Below are 16,066 nucleotides of genomic sequence, written 5' to 3'. Positions count from 1 at the left end.
CACAGAGCCAGGTGTAATGCCACTGTCCTGTACTAACCCAGATCTATAGGTAACCTAGATCTATAGGTAACATTCCACAGAGCCAGGTGTAATGCCACTGTCCTGCACTAACCTAGATCTATAGGTAACCTAGATCTATAGGTAACATTCCACAGAGCCAGGTGTAATGCCACTGTCCTGCACTAACCTAGATCTATAGGTAACATTCCACAGAGCCAGGTGTAATGCCACTGTCCTGCACTAACCTAGATCTATAGGTAACCCAGATCTATAGGTAACATTCCACAGAGCCAGGTGTAATGCCACTGTCCTGTACTAACCTAGATCTATAGGTAACCTAGATCTATAGGTAACATTCCACAGAGCCAGGTGTAATGCCACTGTCCTGTACTAACCCAGATCTATAGGTAACCTAGATCTATAGGTAACATTCCACAGAGCCAGGTGTAATGCCACTGTCCTGCACTAACCTAGATCTATAGGTAACCTAGATCTATAGGTAACATTCCACAGAGCCAGGTGTAATGCCACTGTCCTGTACTAACCTAGATCTATAGGTAACCTAGATCTATAGGTAACATTCCACAGAGCCAGGTGTAATGCCACTGTCCTGCACTAACCCAGATCTATAGGTAACCTAGATCTATAGGTAACATTCCACAGAGCCAGGTGTAATGCCACTGTCCTGCACTAACCTAGATCTATAGGTAACCTAGATCTATAGGTAACATTCCACAGAGCCAGGTGTAATGCCACTGTCCTGCACTAACCTAGATCTATAGGTAACATAGATCTATAGGTAACATTCCACAGAGCCAGGTGTAATGCCACTGTCCTGCACTAACCTAGATCTATAGGTAACATAGATCTATAGGTAACATTCCACAGAGCCAGGTGTAATGCCACTGTCCTGCACTAACCTAGATCTATAGGTAACATAGATCTATAGGTAACATTCCACAGAGCCAGGTGTAATGCCACTGTCCCTCACTAACATAGATCTATAGGTAACATTCCACAGAGCCAGGTGTAATGCCACTGTCCTGCACTAACCTAGATCTATAGGTAACCTAGATCTATAGGTAACATTCCACAGAGCCAGGTGTGATGCCACTGTCCTGCACTAACCTCGATCTATAGGTAACCTAGATCTATAGGTAACATTCCACAGAGCCAGGTGTAATGCCACTGTCCTGCACTAACCCAGATCTATAGGTAACCTAGATCTATAGGTAACATTCCACAGAACCAGGTGTAATGCCACTGTCCTGCACTAACCTAGATCTATAGGTAACATTCCACAGAGCCAGGCGTAATGCCACTGTCCTGCACTAACCTAGATCTATAGGTAACCCAGATCTATAGGTAACATTCCACAGAGCCAGGTGTAATGCCACTGTCCTGCACTAACCTAGATCTATAGGTAACCTAGATCTATAGGTAACATTCCACAGAGCCAGGTGTAATGCCACTGTCCTGTACTAACCCAGATCTATAGGTAACCTAGATCTATAGGTAACATTCCACAGAGCCAGGTGTAATGCCACTGTCCTGCACTAACCTAGATCTATAGGTAACCTAGATCTATAGGTAACATTCCACAGAGCCAGGTGTAATGCCACTGTCCTGCACTAACCTAGATCTATAGGTAACATTCCACAGAGCCAGGTGTAATGCCACTGTCCTGCACTAACCTAGATCTATAGGTAACCCAGATCTATAGGTAACATTCCACAGAGCCAGGTGTAATGCCACTGTCCTGTACTAACCTAGATCTATAGGTAACCTAGATCTATAGGTAACATTCCACAGAGCCAGGTGTAATGCCACTGTCCTGTACTAACCCAGATCTATAGGTAACCTAGATCTATAGGTAACATTCCACAGAGCCAGGTGTAATGCCACTGTCCTGCACTAACCTAGATCTATAGGTAACCTAGATCTATAGGTAACATTCCACAGAGCCAGGTGTAATGCCACTGTCCTGTACTAACCTAGATCTATAGGTAACCTAGATCTATAGGTAACATTCCACAGAGCCAGGTGTAATGCCACTGTCCTGCACTAACCCAGATCTATAGGTAACCTAGATCTATAGGTAACATTCCACAGAGCCAGGTGTAATGCCACTGTCCTGCACTAACCTAGATCTATAGGTAACCTAGATCTATAGGTAACATTCCACAGAGCCAGGTGTAATGCCACTGTCCTGCACTAACCTAGATCTATAGGTAACATAGATCTATAGGTAACATTCCACAGAGCCAGGTGTAATGCCACTGTCCTGCACTAACCTAGATCTATAGGTAACATAGATCTATAGGTAACATTCCACAGAGCCAGGTGTAATGCCACTGTCCTGCACTAACCTAGATCTATAGGTAACATAGATCTATAGGTAACATTCCACAGAGCCAGGTGTAATGCCACTGTCCCTCACTAACATAGATCTATAGGTAACATTCCACAGAGCCAGGTGTAATGCCACTGTCCTGCACTAACCTAGATCTATAGGTAACCTAGATCTATAGGTAACATTCCACAGAGCCAGGTGTGATGCCACTGTCCTGCACTAACCTAGATCTATAGGTAACCTAGATCTATAGGTAACATTCCACAGAGCCAGGTGTAATGCCACTGTCCTGCACTAACCCAGATCTATAGGTAACCTAGATCTATAGGTAACATTCCACAGAACCAGGTGTAATGCCACTGTCCTGCACTAACCTAGATCTATAGGTAACATTCCACAGAGCCAGGCGTAATGCCACTGTCCTGCACTAACCTAGATCTATAGGTAACCTAGATCTATAGGTAACATTCCACAGAGCCAGGTGTAATGCCACTGTCCTGCACTAACCTAGATCTATAGGTAACATTCCACAGAGCCAGGTGTAATGCCACTGTCCTGCACTAACCTAGATCTATAGGTAACATTCCACAGAGCCAGGTGTAATGCCACTGTCCTGCACTAACCTAGATCTATAGGTAACATTCCACAGAGCCAGGCGTAATGCCACTGTCCTGTACTAACCTAGATCTGTAGGTAACATTCCACAGAGCCAGGCGTAATGCCACTGTCCTGTACTAACCTAGATCTATAGGTAACATTCCACAGAGCCAGGCGTAATGCCACTGTCCTGCACTAACCTAGATCTATAGGTAACCTAGATCTATAGGTAACATTCCACAGAGCCAGGCGTAATGCCACTGTCCTGTACTAACCTAGATCTATAGGTAACCTAGATCTATAGGTAACATTCCACAGAGCCAGGTGTAATGCCACTGTCCTGCACTAACCTAGATCTATAGGTAACCTAGATCTATAGGTAACATTCCACAGAGCCAGGCGTAATACCACTGTCCTGCACTAACCTAGATCTATAGGTAACCTAGATCTATAGGTAACATTCCACAGAGCCAGGCGTAATGCCACTGTCCTGCACTAACCTAGATCTATAGGTAACATTCCACAGAGCCAGGTGTAATGCCACTGTCCTGCACTAACCTAGATCTATAGGTAACCTAGATCTATAGGTAACATTCCACAGAGCCAGGTGTAATGCCACTGTCCTGCACTAACCTAGATCTATAGGTAACATTCCACAGAGCCAGGTGTAATGCCACTGTCCTACACTATCCCAGATCTATAGGTAACCTAGATCTATAGGTAACATTCCACAGAGCCAGGTGTAATGCCACTGTCCTGCACTAACCTAGATCTATAGGTAACCTATATCTATAGGTAACATTCCACAGAGCCAGGAGTAATGCCACTGTCCTGCACTAACCTAGATCTGTAGGTAACATTCCACAGAGCCAGGTGTAATGGTTAAGGTTAGGATTGGGGAAGGTGAAGCTGATCCTAGATCTGTACCCAGGGGGAAACTTCACTACCCATTGTTGGCCACTTGAGGGTGCTGTGGCCCACTGTAAGCAGCGAGGCGACGCTGGGATGGTTCAGCATCAAGGGCATCCGTCTAATCTCCATTAAGGAGGATGTAAACCCTTGGCATGTGACTCGCTGCCCCCGACACGAGCATGGGGTCAATGGGGGATGAAGGAGGGAGGGTGAGGGGGGAGAAATCCACTCCTCTAGTCAGCGCAAAGCAATGGCCAGTCAGCAAACCTGCTTCACCTGCCCTCTCCCTCCCCTCCCTCCTACTGCTCAGCACTTGTCAGGGGGCAATGATGACACATGGAGAAATGTCTCTACCTCCCTCCCCCATCTCTCTTTCTCTCCCTCAATTTCTCAATTTCCCCTTTCAACCATTTCTCATTCCACTCCTACTTCTCTCTGTTTTACTTTCTCTCTCTCTCTCTCTGTCTGTCTGTCTGTCTCGCTCTTTCTCTATCACTCTTTCTCTCTCCCACTCTAGATTAAGAGCATGCTCAAAATACTCCCAGATACCTCTCTCTCTATCCCTCCCCTATCCCTCTTTCCCTGTCGTCCTCCATCCCCCTACTATTTTGAGATGCCTGACTGACTTTTCAGTTCTCAGTGGGTGCAGAGCAGAGCTGTTTTCCCTCACTCTTAGGCTGCATCCCAAATGGCACCCTATTCTCTATATAGGGCACTACTTTAGACCAGAGCCCTATGGGGGCTCCAGCCCACCCAGACCCTGTACACTGTATCCATACAGATTGTATATGAATATACTCAACCCCCTGAAGGATATTTTCCTTGCTCACAGAGACAGATTTTACAGAATAAGGGTCAAACACACTCAAACACAGAGCTCTGAACAACCTTGCATATTTTGATCATGTCTTTGTATCCCTTGGTACTGCTCTCAGTCAGTCTCCCATCCCTCCTACCATCCCTCATACCATCCCTCCTACCATCCCTCCCTCCCTCCCTCTTTCTTTATTTTCTTCCAGTTGAGCTAAAATGTCCCTCGCTCACACCGCAGTCAGCTACATTCCTCTCTTTCTACTCCTTCTCTCATTCCTTCACTCCATTTCTTTCTATCTTTCTCTCTGTCTCTCGTTCCTTCTCTCTCTCTCTCTGTCTCTCTCAAGCCAAAAGAGTGTTTCAGTGGTAAATCTTAGCCTGTCAAAATACAACCAATAAACCTAATAGACTGTGACCTTAACATCAGCCGTCTACTTAAACATGGAGGGTTTGACCCTGGTAGACGTGGCATTAACATCAGCCGTCTAGTGAAACATGGAGGGTTTGACCCTGGTAGACGTGGCATTAACATCAGCCGTCTAGTGAAACATGGAGGGTTTGACCCTGGTAGACGTGGCATTAACATCAGCCGTCTACTTAAACATGGAGGGTTTGACCCTGGTAGACGTGGCATTAACATCAGCCGTCTAGTGAAACATGGAGGGTTTGACCCTGGTAGACGTGGCATTAACATCAGCCGTCTAGTGAAACATGGAGGGTTTGACCCTGGTAGACTGTGGCATTAACATCAGCCCTCTAGTGAAACATGGAGGGTTTGACCCTGGTAGACTGTGGCATTAACATCAGCCGTCTAGTGAAACATGGAGGGTTTGACCCTGGTAGACGTGGCATTAACATCAGCCGTCTAGTGAAACATGGAGGGTTTGACCCTGGTAGACGTGGCATTAACATCAGCCGTCTACTTAAACATGGAGGGTTTGACCCTGGTAGACGTGACATTAACATCAGCCGTCTAGTGAAACATGGAGGGTTTGACCCTGGTAGACGTGGCATTAACATCAGCCGTCTAGTGAAACATGGAGGGTTTGACCCTGGTAGACGTGGCATTAACATCAGCCGTCTAGTGAAACATGGAGGGTTTGACCCTGGTAGACTGTGGTATTAACATCAGCCGTCTAGTGAAACATGGAGGGTTTGACCCTGGTAGACTGTGGTATTAACATCAGCCGTCTACTTAAACATGGAGGGTTTGACCATGGTAGACGTGGCATTAACATCAGCCGTCTACTTAAACATGGAGGGTTTGACCCTGGTAGACGTGGCATTAACATCAGCCGTCTAGTGAAACATGGAGGGTTTGACCCTGGTAGACGTGGCATTAACATCAGCCGTCTAGTGAAACATGGAGGGTTTGACCCTGGTAGACGTGGCATTAACATCAGCCCTCTAGTGAAACATGGAGGGTTTGACCCTGGAGGAGAGGAGGGCTGGACACTTGTCTACTAACACAGAATACACCACAGCAGAGCAAACAAAATGGCTACACAGACTATCTGAGTTGACACTGGGATTATGTATTTTTTGTAGTGTTGTACTGTCTCTATGCACACTCACAGAGCCCTACACACACACACACACTCACAGAGCCCTACACACACACACACACACACACACACACACACACACACACACACACACACACACACACACACACACACACACACACACAGAGCCCTACACACACACTTGATAATTTGCCCACACACACATAATATGCACATACATTTACACTGACTCTACAAACACACACCCACTCCCATATAAGCTGCTGCTACTCTGTTTACCATATATCCTGATGCCTAGTCACCTTACCCCAATACATATCTACCTCTATAGATCCAGTATCCCTGTACATTATAATATGGTACTGGAACTGACCCTGTATATAGTATGTTTACCTCTATAGATCCAGTATCCCTGTACATTATAATATGGTACTGGTACTGACCCTGTATATAGTATGTTTACCCCTATACATATCTACCTCTATAGATCCAGTATCCCTGTACAGTATAATATGTACTGACCCTGTATATAGTATGTTTACCCCTATACATATCTACCTCTATAGATCCAGTATCTCTGTACAGTATAATATGGTACTGACCCTGTATATAGTATGTTTACCCCTATACATATCTACCTCTATAGAGCCAGTATCCCTGTACAGTATAATATGGTACTGACCCTGTATATAGTATGTTTACCCCTATACATATCTACCTCTATAGATCCAGTATCCCTGTACAGTATAATATGGAACTGACCCTGTATATAGTATGTTTACCCCTATACATATCTACCTCTATAGATCCAGTATCCCTGTACAGTATAATATGGTACTGACCCTGTATATAGTATGTTTACCCCTATACATATCTACCTCTATAGATCCAGTATCCCTGTACAGTATAATATGGAACTGACCCTGTATATAGTATGTTTACCCCTATACATATCTACCTCTATAGATCCAGTATCCCTGTACAGTATAATATGGTACTGACCCTGTATATAGTATGTTTACCCCTATACATATCTACCTCTATAGATCCAGTATCCCTGTACAGTATAATATGGAACTGACCCTGTATATAGCATGTTTACTTGATCGTGTTCTTCTTAGTTCTTTTTATATCTGGTGTGTTTTTCTTCTACATTGTATTTCTTAGTATTACATTGTTATTGATTACTGCATAGTTGGGGTTAGAGCTGGGCATTAAAGGTATTTCACTGCACGTGACATTAACTTCAATTGAAGCCTCCACATCCCAAATGACACCCTATTCCCTACACCCAAATCCCATATGGGCCCTGGTCAAAATAGTGCACTATGTAGGAAATAGGGTCCCATTCAGCCATAGGCTACTGTTACGTCACAGTCTACATGTGCCTACAGTAGTCTGTAGGTTCAGCTCCTTCAGGGATTAACTGTGTCCCAAATGGCACCCTCTTCATAGTTCACTACTTTTGACCTGATCCCTATGCAAAAGTAGTGCACTATATGGGGATTGGGGTGCCATTTGGGATTCAATCCTTTCAAATACTTTTTTTTATTTAACCTTTATTTAACTAGGGAAGTCAGTTAAGAATACATTCTTATTTTACAATGACTGTCTACCCCGACAAAACCCTCCCCTAACCCGGACGATGTTGGGCAAATTGTGCGCCGCCCTAAGTGATTCCCAATCACGGCCGGTTGTGATACAGCCCGGGATCAAACCAGGGTCTGTAGTGACGCCTCTAGCACTGAGATGCGGTGCCTTAGACCGCTGCGCCACTCGGGAGCCCTAAAGGAAACGTTAAAGTCCTGCAGCGTCTCAACAGGTGGCTGTTCTCCATTTCTATTTCAATACCCTGAACACGTCAAACGTTCACGTGTGAACTTGGAACTATATCCATAGCCAACATACGCTGCCCTCCACCCCCATGTTAGAAATGCTTAGGGCCTGATTCACCAGAAACAGACAGGAAAAGCAGATCACTCCCAAATCTATTGTCTTTATAGAACCCAAAGCCATTGATCATAGCAGTGTTTTAAGTAGTGTTTTTTTATGTGTTAAACCAGACAACACAGGCTGATTTTGTATTTGTATAGTCAAGTTTATTGGTACCACTCTCTGCTCAGTAACAATGTGTCTCTGTGTGTCTCTGCAGTAGCAGGTCCTATCAATCTGTGGTTTGCAGTTCCACACTAACACGCTTCAAAGCGTTTGGGAGTCTGTGACGGGTGTGTGTGTGTGTGAGAGCGTGCTTGCCGTGAAGCTCGGCTGATAAGATAACAAAGAGTTTTCTTTAAAACACACACAAGTGTGAAATAGACTGAAAGAGTAAATCTGTCCCGCTGGAAGAAAAAACAATCACCACCAAGAAAATGAATAACCCCCCCCCCCCACATTCTAGTGTTGAAGGATTCATTTATTTTAGTCAGGGAACAAAAGACAACACACACACGCACAGACATGCACACGCACAAAAGTGTTTCTTCCTTCAACTGACACTTCTGCATTCGTCAGGTAAAGACGTCTATAGCGAACGGCCGAAAAGCGGAGAAAACAATATTTAAATATTTCGCCATGGCAACAAGCTGTATGATTATGGTGGCAGGCAGGCAGGCAGCACTTGGGATTCAGATGATACAAATTAAGGGAACTCTGAACGGTTGCCAAGGAGACGGAACAGGCGGGGGGTTAAAGTCCAACCTAAACACACCTTAAAGCTATTTTAGTTGACAGGAGGGGGAGAGAGAACGGGGAGGAGGAGGAGGAGGGATGTAGGGCTGTCTGTCAGGAGGGGGGTGAGAGAGAACCGGAGGAGAAGGAGGAGGATGGCTGTAGGGCTGTCTGTCAGGAGGGGGGAGAGAGAGAACCGAAGGAGGAGGATGGCTGTAGGGCTGTCTGTCAGGAGGGGGGTGAGAGAACCGGAGGAGGAGGAGGAGGATGGCTGTAGGGCTGTCTGTCAGGAGGGGGGTGAGAGAACCGGAGGAGGAGGAGGAGAAGGAGGAGGATGGCTGTAGGGCTGTCTGTCAGGAGGGGGGTGAGAGAACCGGAGGAGAAGGAGGAGGATGGCTGTAGGGCTGTCTGTCAGGAGGGGGGTGAGAGAGAACTGGAGAAGGAGGAGGATGGCTGTAGGGCTGTCTGTCAAGAAGGGGGAGAGAGAGAGAACCGGAGGAGAAGGAGGAGGATGGCTGTAGGGCTGTCTGTCAAGAGGGGGGTGAGAGAACCGGAGGAGGAGAAGGAGGATGGCTGTAGGGCTGTCTGTCAGGAGGGGGGTGAGAGAACTGGAGGAGGAGAAGGAGGATGGCTGTAGGGCTGTCTGTCAAGAAGGGGGAGAGAGAGAGAACCGGAGGAGAAGGAGGAGGATGGCTGTAGGGCTGTCTGTCAGGAGGGGGGAGAGAGAGAACCGGAGGAGAAGGAGGAGGATGGCTGTAGGGCTGTCTGTCAGGAGGGGGGTGAGAGAACCGGAGAAGGAGGAGGATGGCTGTAGGGCTGTCTGTCAGGAGGGGGGTGAGAGAACCGGAGGAGAAGGAGGAGGATGGCTGTAGGGCTGTCTGTCAGGAGGGGAGAGAGAGAGAGAACCGGAGGAGGATGGCTGTAGGGCTGTCTGTCAGGAGGGGGGTGAGAGAACCGGAGGAGAAGGAGGAGGATGGCTGTAGGGCTGTCTGTCAGGAGGGGGGAGAGGGAGAGAACCGGAGGAGGAGGAGGATGGCTGTAGAGCTGTCTGTCAGATAGCTACTCCTGGGAATTATGGGATCAGAGTCCAAAATACTGCTCACAGTGTGTGGGTGTGTTTTGGTTTAGGGTGTGGGCATTTTGGTTTAGGGTGTGAGTGTGTGAGAGAGTCTTTTGGTTTAGCGTGCAAGTGTGTGTGTGTGTGTGTGTGTGTGTGTATTTTGGTTTAGGGACGTGTGTGTGTGTGTGTATTTTGTGTGCATGTGTGTATTTTGGTTTAGGGACGTGTGTGTGTGTGTGTGCGCATGTGTGTATTTTGGTTTAGGGACGTGTGTGTGTGTGTGTGCGCATGTGTGTATTTTGGTTTAGGGACGTGTGTGTGTGTGTGTGTGTGTGCGCATGTGTGTATTTTGGTTTAGGGACGTGTGTGTGTGTGTGTGTGTGTGCGCATGTGTGTATTTTGGTTTAGGGACGTGTGTGTGTGTGTGTGCGCATGTGTGTATTTTGGTTTAGGGACGTGTGTGTGTGTGTGTGTGTGTGTGCGCATGTGTGTATTTTGGTTTAGGGACGTGTGTGTGTGTGCGCATGTGTGTATTTTGGTTTAGGGACGTGTGTGTGTGTGTGTGTGTGTGTGCGCATGTGTGTATTTTGGTTTAGGGACGTGTGTGTGTGTGTGTGTGCGCATGTGTGTATTTTGGTTTAGGGACGTGTGTGTGTGTGCGCATGTGTGTATTTTGGTTTAGGGACGTGTGTGTGTGTGTGTGTGTGCGCATGTGTGTATTTTGGTTTAGGGACGTGTGTGTGTGTGCGCATGTGTGTATTTTGGTTTAGGGACGTGTGTGTGTGTGTGTGTGTGCGCATGTGTGTATTTTGGTTTAGGGACGTGTGTGTGGGGGGTGGTTGTGTTTTGCTGACATACCATCCAGAGGTTTCTAACCCCGTCTATTGAGGACCACCACAAACTGACAACTACACTTCATTAAAATCAATGCTCTTTTCACCTCCTAACATTTGTTCTACTTCATATAAACAAAAATGTAATTAGCGAAGACACGTCAAAAAGGGTTTTCTCTTTAATTAATGATCTTAAATGTTCATTTTAATGCCAAGTACTTTTGTCTACAAATACATATATGTAGAATATGCCTTTTGAAATCCCCATAGAGAACACAATGATCAGTTGGCTCCGATGACATCACAGTTTTTCCAGTTTCCCTGAAATCGCAACACGTTTATCTCCCTCTTTATTTGTTTGTTTCTTTCTCTCTGTCGCTCTCCTCCCTATCTCCGTCTCTCTCCTCCCTATCTCCGTCTCTCTCACACACAAACACACACACACACACTCCAGAGACACTAAACAGAGAACAACAGCACAGGAAACCTATTCTGAGAAGGCCTTAGTGATTAGCTTTAATAGACTATTTCCCTGTACACTATAACACTGGTGGTGCCCACTGTGTACTGTTGAACTCCAACAGGGTCATATTCATTAGTGGACACCGTAGCACAACAGTGCAAAAACACTTTGCAACAGGAAACAAAAACAAGCATTTCTTATTGTACCAGTTCAGGTTAGTCCGATTCTGCCCCTTGCTTCCGTTTGGTGCCCAGTGAACACGACCCCAGGCCTCTGGTTGACTGGCTCTTTCCTTCATTAGCAGGGAAAAGATAAACAAACAAAAAGCCAACCTGAAAAACCCTCAAACTGTAATAGTCATTATGGATGGATTCAAAGCACAGTGTTCCATAGGTTCAATGCAGGCACACAGTTGTTCTTCCCTTTGATTAGTGTGTTTTCGGTGTGTGTGTGTTTACTTAGACATGGTGGCTATAGTAAGTAAGTAGCCTTGCACGAGCCAAGGCTTCATAGGAGCCACGAGGCAGCTTGATGTACCAGTACACCCCCTGGACAGGAGTCTCTCAGGGCCTGGTATGATGGACCAATAGACTTTCTGTACTTATGAGGACGCTCGTTTAACAATTTGTCTATGTCGTATCTGTTATGCCGGCGCACAACAAACGGTGTGTGTAAGTGTCCATGCAATGAAAGCATTGCAGTGACTTTTTATAGTTCCGCTAAATGTGAATTACACTAGAGTCTCTAGTACAGCACCACAACACTTAAGATACAACATCAGAGGAAAAACAATGGAGAATAGCTTTGTGTTTCAGCTCCCAGAGAAATCACTACAATAGAACGTGTAGAAGTAAACCATACATTCAGCTCAGGACTTCCACTATATAGAACCAGGAACCTGGTATATTGTAAAGTAAACAGTCATATAGTCTCAATGTAAATATATCAGACACAGATTAAACAAAATACCTCTACACCAAATTAAGCACCTTGACATGAGCTTGTTCTGTTACTGTAACTAACTGGTCATGTAATAAAGACATGAGGTTGTTCTGTTACTGTAACTAACTGGTCATGTAATAAAGACATTAGCTTGTTCTGTTACTGTAACTAACTGGTCATGTAATAAAGACATGAGGTTGTTCTGTTACTGTAACTAACTGGTCATGTAATAAAGACATGAGCTTGTTCTGTTACTGTAACTAACTGGTCATGTAATAAAGACATTAGCTTGTTCTGTTACTGTAACTAACTGGTCATGTAATAAAGACATTAGGTTGTTCTGTTACTGTAACTAACTGGTCACGTAATAAAGACATTAGCTTGTTCTGTTACTGTAACTGGTCATGTAATAAAGACATTAGCTTGTTCTGTTACTGTAACTAACTGGTCATGTAATAAAGACATGAGGTTGTTCTGTTACTGTAACTGGTCATGTAATAAAGACATTAGCTTGTTCTGTTACTGTAACTGGTCATGTAATAAAGACATTAGGTTGTTCTGTTACTGTAACTAACTGGTCATGTAATAAAGACATTAGGTTGTTCTGTTACTGTAACTAATTGGTCATGTAATAAAGACATGAGGTTGTTCTGTTACTGTAACTGGTCATGTAATAAAGACATTAGGTTGTTCTGTTACTGTAACTAACTGGTCATGTAATAAAGACATTAGGTTGTTCTGTTACTGTAACTAACTGGTCGTGTAATAAAGACATTATGTTGTTCTGTTACTGTAACTAACTGGTCATGTAATAAAGACATTAGGTTGTTCTGTTACTGTAACTAACTGGTCATGTAATAAAGACATGAGGTTGTTCTGTTACTGTAACTAACTGGTCATGTAATAAAGACATGAGGTTGTTCTGTTACTGTAACTAACTGGTCATGTAATAAAGACATTAGGTTGTTCTGTTACTGTAACTAACTGGTCATGTAATAAAGACATGAGCTTGTTCTGTTACTGTAACTAACTGGTCATGTAATAAAGACATGAGGTTGTTCTGTTACTGTAACTAACTGGTCATGTAATAAAGACATTAGGTTGTTCTGTTACTGTAACTAACTGGTCATGTATTAAAGACATTAGCTTGTTCTGTTACTGTAACTAACTGGTCATGTAATAAAGACATTAGCTTGTTCTGTTACTGTAACTAACTGGTCACGTAATAAAGACATTAGCTTGTTCTGTTACTGTAACTAACTGGTCATGTAATAAAGACATTAGCTTGTTCTGTTACTGTAACTAACTGGTCATGTAATAAAGACATTAGCTTGTTCTGTTACTGTAACTAACTGGTCATGTAATAAAGACATTAGGTTGTTCTGTTACTGTAACTAACTGGTCATGTAATAAAGACATTAGCTTGTTCTGTTACTGTAACTAACTGGTCATGTAATAAAGACATTAGGTTGTTCTGTTACTGTAACTAACTGGTCATGTAATAAAGACATTAGGTTGTTCTGTTACTGTAACTAACTGGTCATGTAATAAAGACATTAGCTTGTTCTGTTACTGTAACTAACTGGTCATGTAATAAAGACATTAGCTTGTTCTGTTACTGTAACTAACTGGTCATGTAATAAAGACATTAGCTTGTTCTGTTACTGTAACTAACTGGTCATGTAATAAAGACATTAGCTTGTTCTGTTACTGTAACTAACTGGTCACGTAATAAAGACATTAGGTTGTTCTGTTACTGTAACTAACTGGTCACGTAATAAAGACATTAGGTTGTTCTGTTACTGTAACTAACTGGTCACGTAATAAAGACATTAGCTTGTTCTGTTACTGTAACTAACTGGTCACGTAATAAAGACATTAGGTTGTTCTGTTACTGTAACTAACTGGTCACGTAATAAAGACATTAGCTTGTTCTGTTACTGTAACTAACTGGTCATGTAATAAAGACATTAGCTTGTTCTGTTACTGTAACTAACTGGTCACGTAATAAAGACATTAGGTTGTTCTGTTACTGTAACTAACTGGTCATGTAATAAAGACATTAGGTTGTTCTGTTACTGTAACTAACTGGTCATGTAATAAAGACATTAGCTTGTTCTGTTACTGTAACTAACTGGTCGTGTAATAAAGACATTAGCTTGTTCTGTTACTGTAACTAATTGGTCATGTAATAAAGACATTAGGTTGTTCTCAGAATGGTTAGAGGTTTGTAAAGGGTTGTAAAATACCAGTTACTTTCCCCAAATTCCCAGGTTTCCCAGAAATCCCGGTTGGATGTGTCACTGAATCATAAGGGAATACGCAGGAAATCCCGGTTGGATGAGTCCCTGAATCATAAGGGTATACGCAGGAAATCCCGGTTGGATGAGTCCCTGAATCATAAGGGAATACGCAGGAAATCCCAGTTGGATGTGTCCCTGAATCATAAGGGTATACGCAGGAAATCCGGAGTCCTCCAACCAGGATTTCTGGGAAACCTTGGAATTTCAGATAAGTTAATGGAGTTTTGCAAACCCTGTAAAGGGTTCAACCCCAGTTCCAGACACCAGTCAGTATTCCTCAATCCATTCCTAGGGGATCCTCAGGGGGTGCATGTTTTTGTTCTACCCCAACACTAGCACATTCAGGTGCTGAGCCAGAACAACACCCAAGTGACGCAGCAGGCGCTAACAAACCTGATTAGATTGAGGTTTGTTAGTGTTGGTCTAGAACAAAAACCAGTACCTCCAGGAATGGCTTGATCAACACTGTCACACACATCTAACCTTGCAGATTAATATGTGTCTCATCATCAAAACCACATGAGACATTTTCTAAAACAACAGGATGTATTCCTAGATAGAGTGTATATAAACTAGCGTTCAAAAGTTTGGGGTCACTTAGAAACGTCCTTGTTTTTGAAAGAAAAGCAATTTTTTTTGTCCATTAAAATAACATCAAATCGATCAGAAATGCAGTGTAGACATTGTTAATGTTGTAAATGACTATTGTGGCTGGAAACGGAAGATTTAAAAGATAAATGTAATATCTACATAGGGCAAAAGAACACAGACACTGGACAGAGGAACTCAGCCTAGAAGGCCAGGATCCCGATGTCGCCTCTTCACTGTTGATGTTGAGACTGGTGTTTTGTGGGTACTATTTAATGAAGCTGCCAATTGAGGACTTATGAGGCGTCTTTCTCAAACTAGACACTCTAATGTACTTGTCCTCTTGCTCAGTTGTGCACTGGGGCCTCCCATTCCTTTTTCTATTCTGGTTAGAGCCAGTTTGCGCTGTTCTGTGAAGGGAGTAGTACACTGCGTTGTATGAGATCTTCAGTTTCTTGGCAATCTCTCGCATGGAATAGCCTTCATTTCTCAGAATAGACTGACGAGTTTCAGAAGAAAGTTATTTGTTTCTGGCCATTTTGAGCCTGTAATTGAACCTACAAATGCTGATGTTCCAGATACTCAACTAGTCTAAAGAAGGACAGTTTTATTGCTTCTTTAATCAGCACAACAGTTTTCAGCTGTGCTAACATAACTGCAAAAGGGTTTTCTAATGATCAATTAGCCTTTTAAAATGATAAACTTGGGTTAGCTAACACAATGTGCCATTGGAACACAGGAGTGATGGTTGCTGGTAATGGGCCTCTATGTGCCTATGTAAAATATTCCATAAAAAATCTGCCGTTTCCAGCTACAATAGTCATTTACAACATTAACAATGTCTACACTGTATTTCTGATAAATTTGATGTTATTTTAATGGACAAAAAATATGCTTTTCCTTCAAAAACAAGGACATTTCTAAGTGACCCCAAACTTTTCAACAGTATTGTACATTTGAACGGTAGTGTACACCTTCCACCAAGAACAGGTGGAAGGTGATTCAATAC

General features: G+C 43.7%; 1 long non-coding RNA gene across 4 annotated transcripts; it reads left to right on the top strand.

Moving 5' to 3' along the window:
- On the top strand, positions 1-3,348 carry LOC129843031 (uncharacterized). 4 transcript variants are annotated; one of them, XR_008757779.1, is made up of 4 exons: positions 1-649; positions 708-1,007; positions 1,141-2,681; positions 2,798-3,348. It is a non-coding gene; the product is annotated as an uncharacterized LOC129843031 (long non-coding RNA). The 4 variants fall into 4 exon arrangements; XR_008757777.1 differs by having other exon boundaries at positions 1-1,007; positions 1,141-1,232; positions 1,424-2,681; XR_008757778.1 differs by having other exon boundaries at positions 1-1,007; positions 1,141-2,098; positions 2,157-2,681.
- Positions 3,349-16,066: the final 12,718 nt, after the last annotated feature.

Source organism: Salvelinus fontinalis, unplaced genomic scaffold (assembly GCF_029448725.1).
Source record: "Salvelinus fontinalis isolate EN_2023a unplaced genomic scaffold, ASM2944872v1 scaffold_0090, whole genome shotgun sequence".
NCBI classification, from domain to species: Eukaryota; Metazoa; Chordata; class Actinopteri; order Salmoniformes; family Salmonidae; genus Salvelinus; species Salvelinus fontinalis.
The sequence above is the reverse complement of the archived record's forward strand: the minus strand, read 5'-3'. Positions and strand labels throughout refer to the sequence as shown.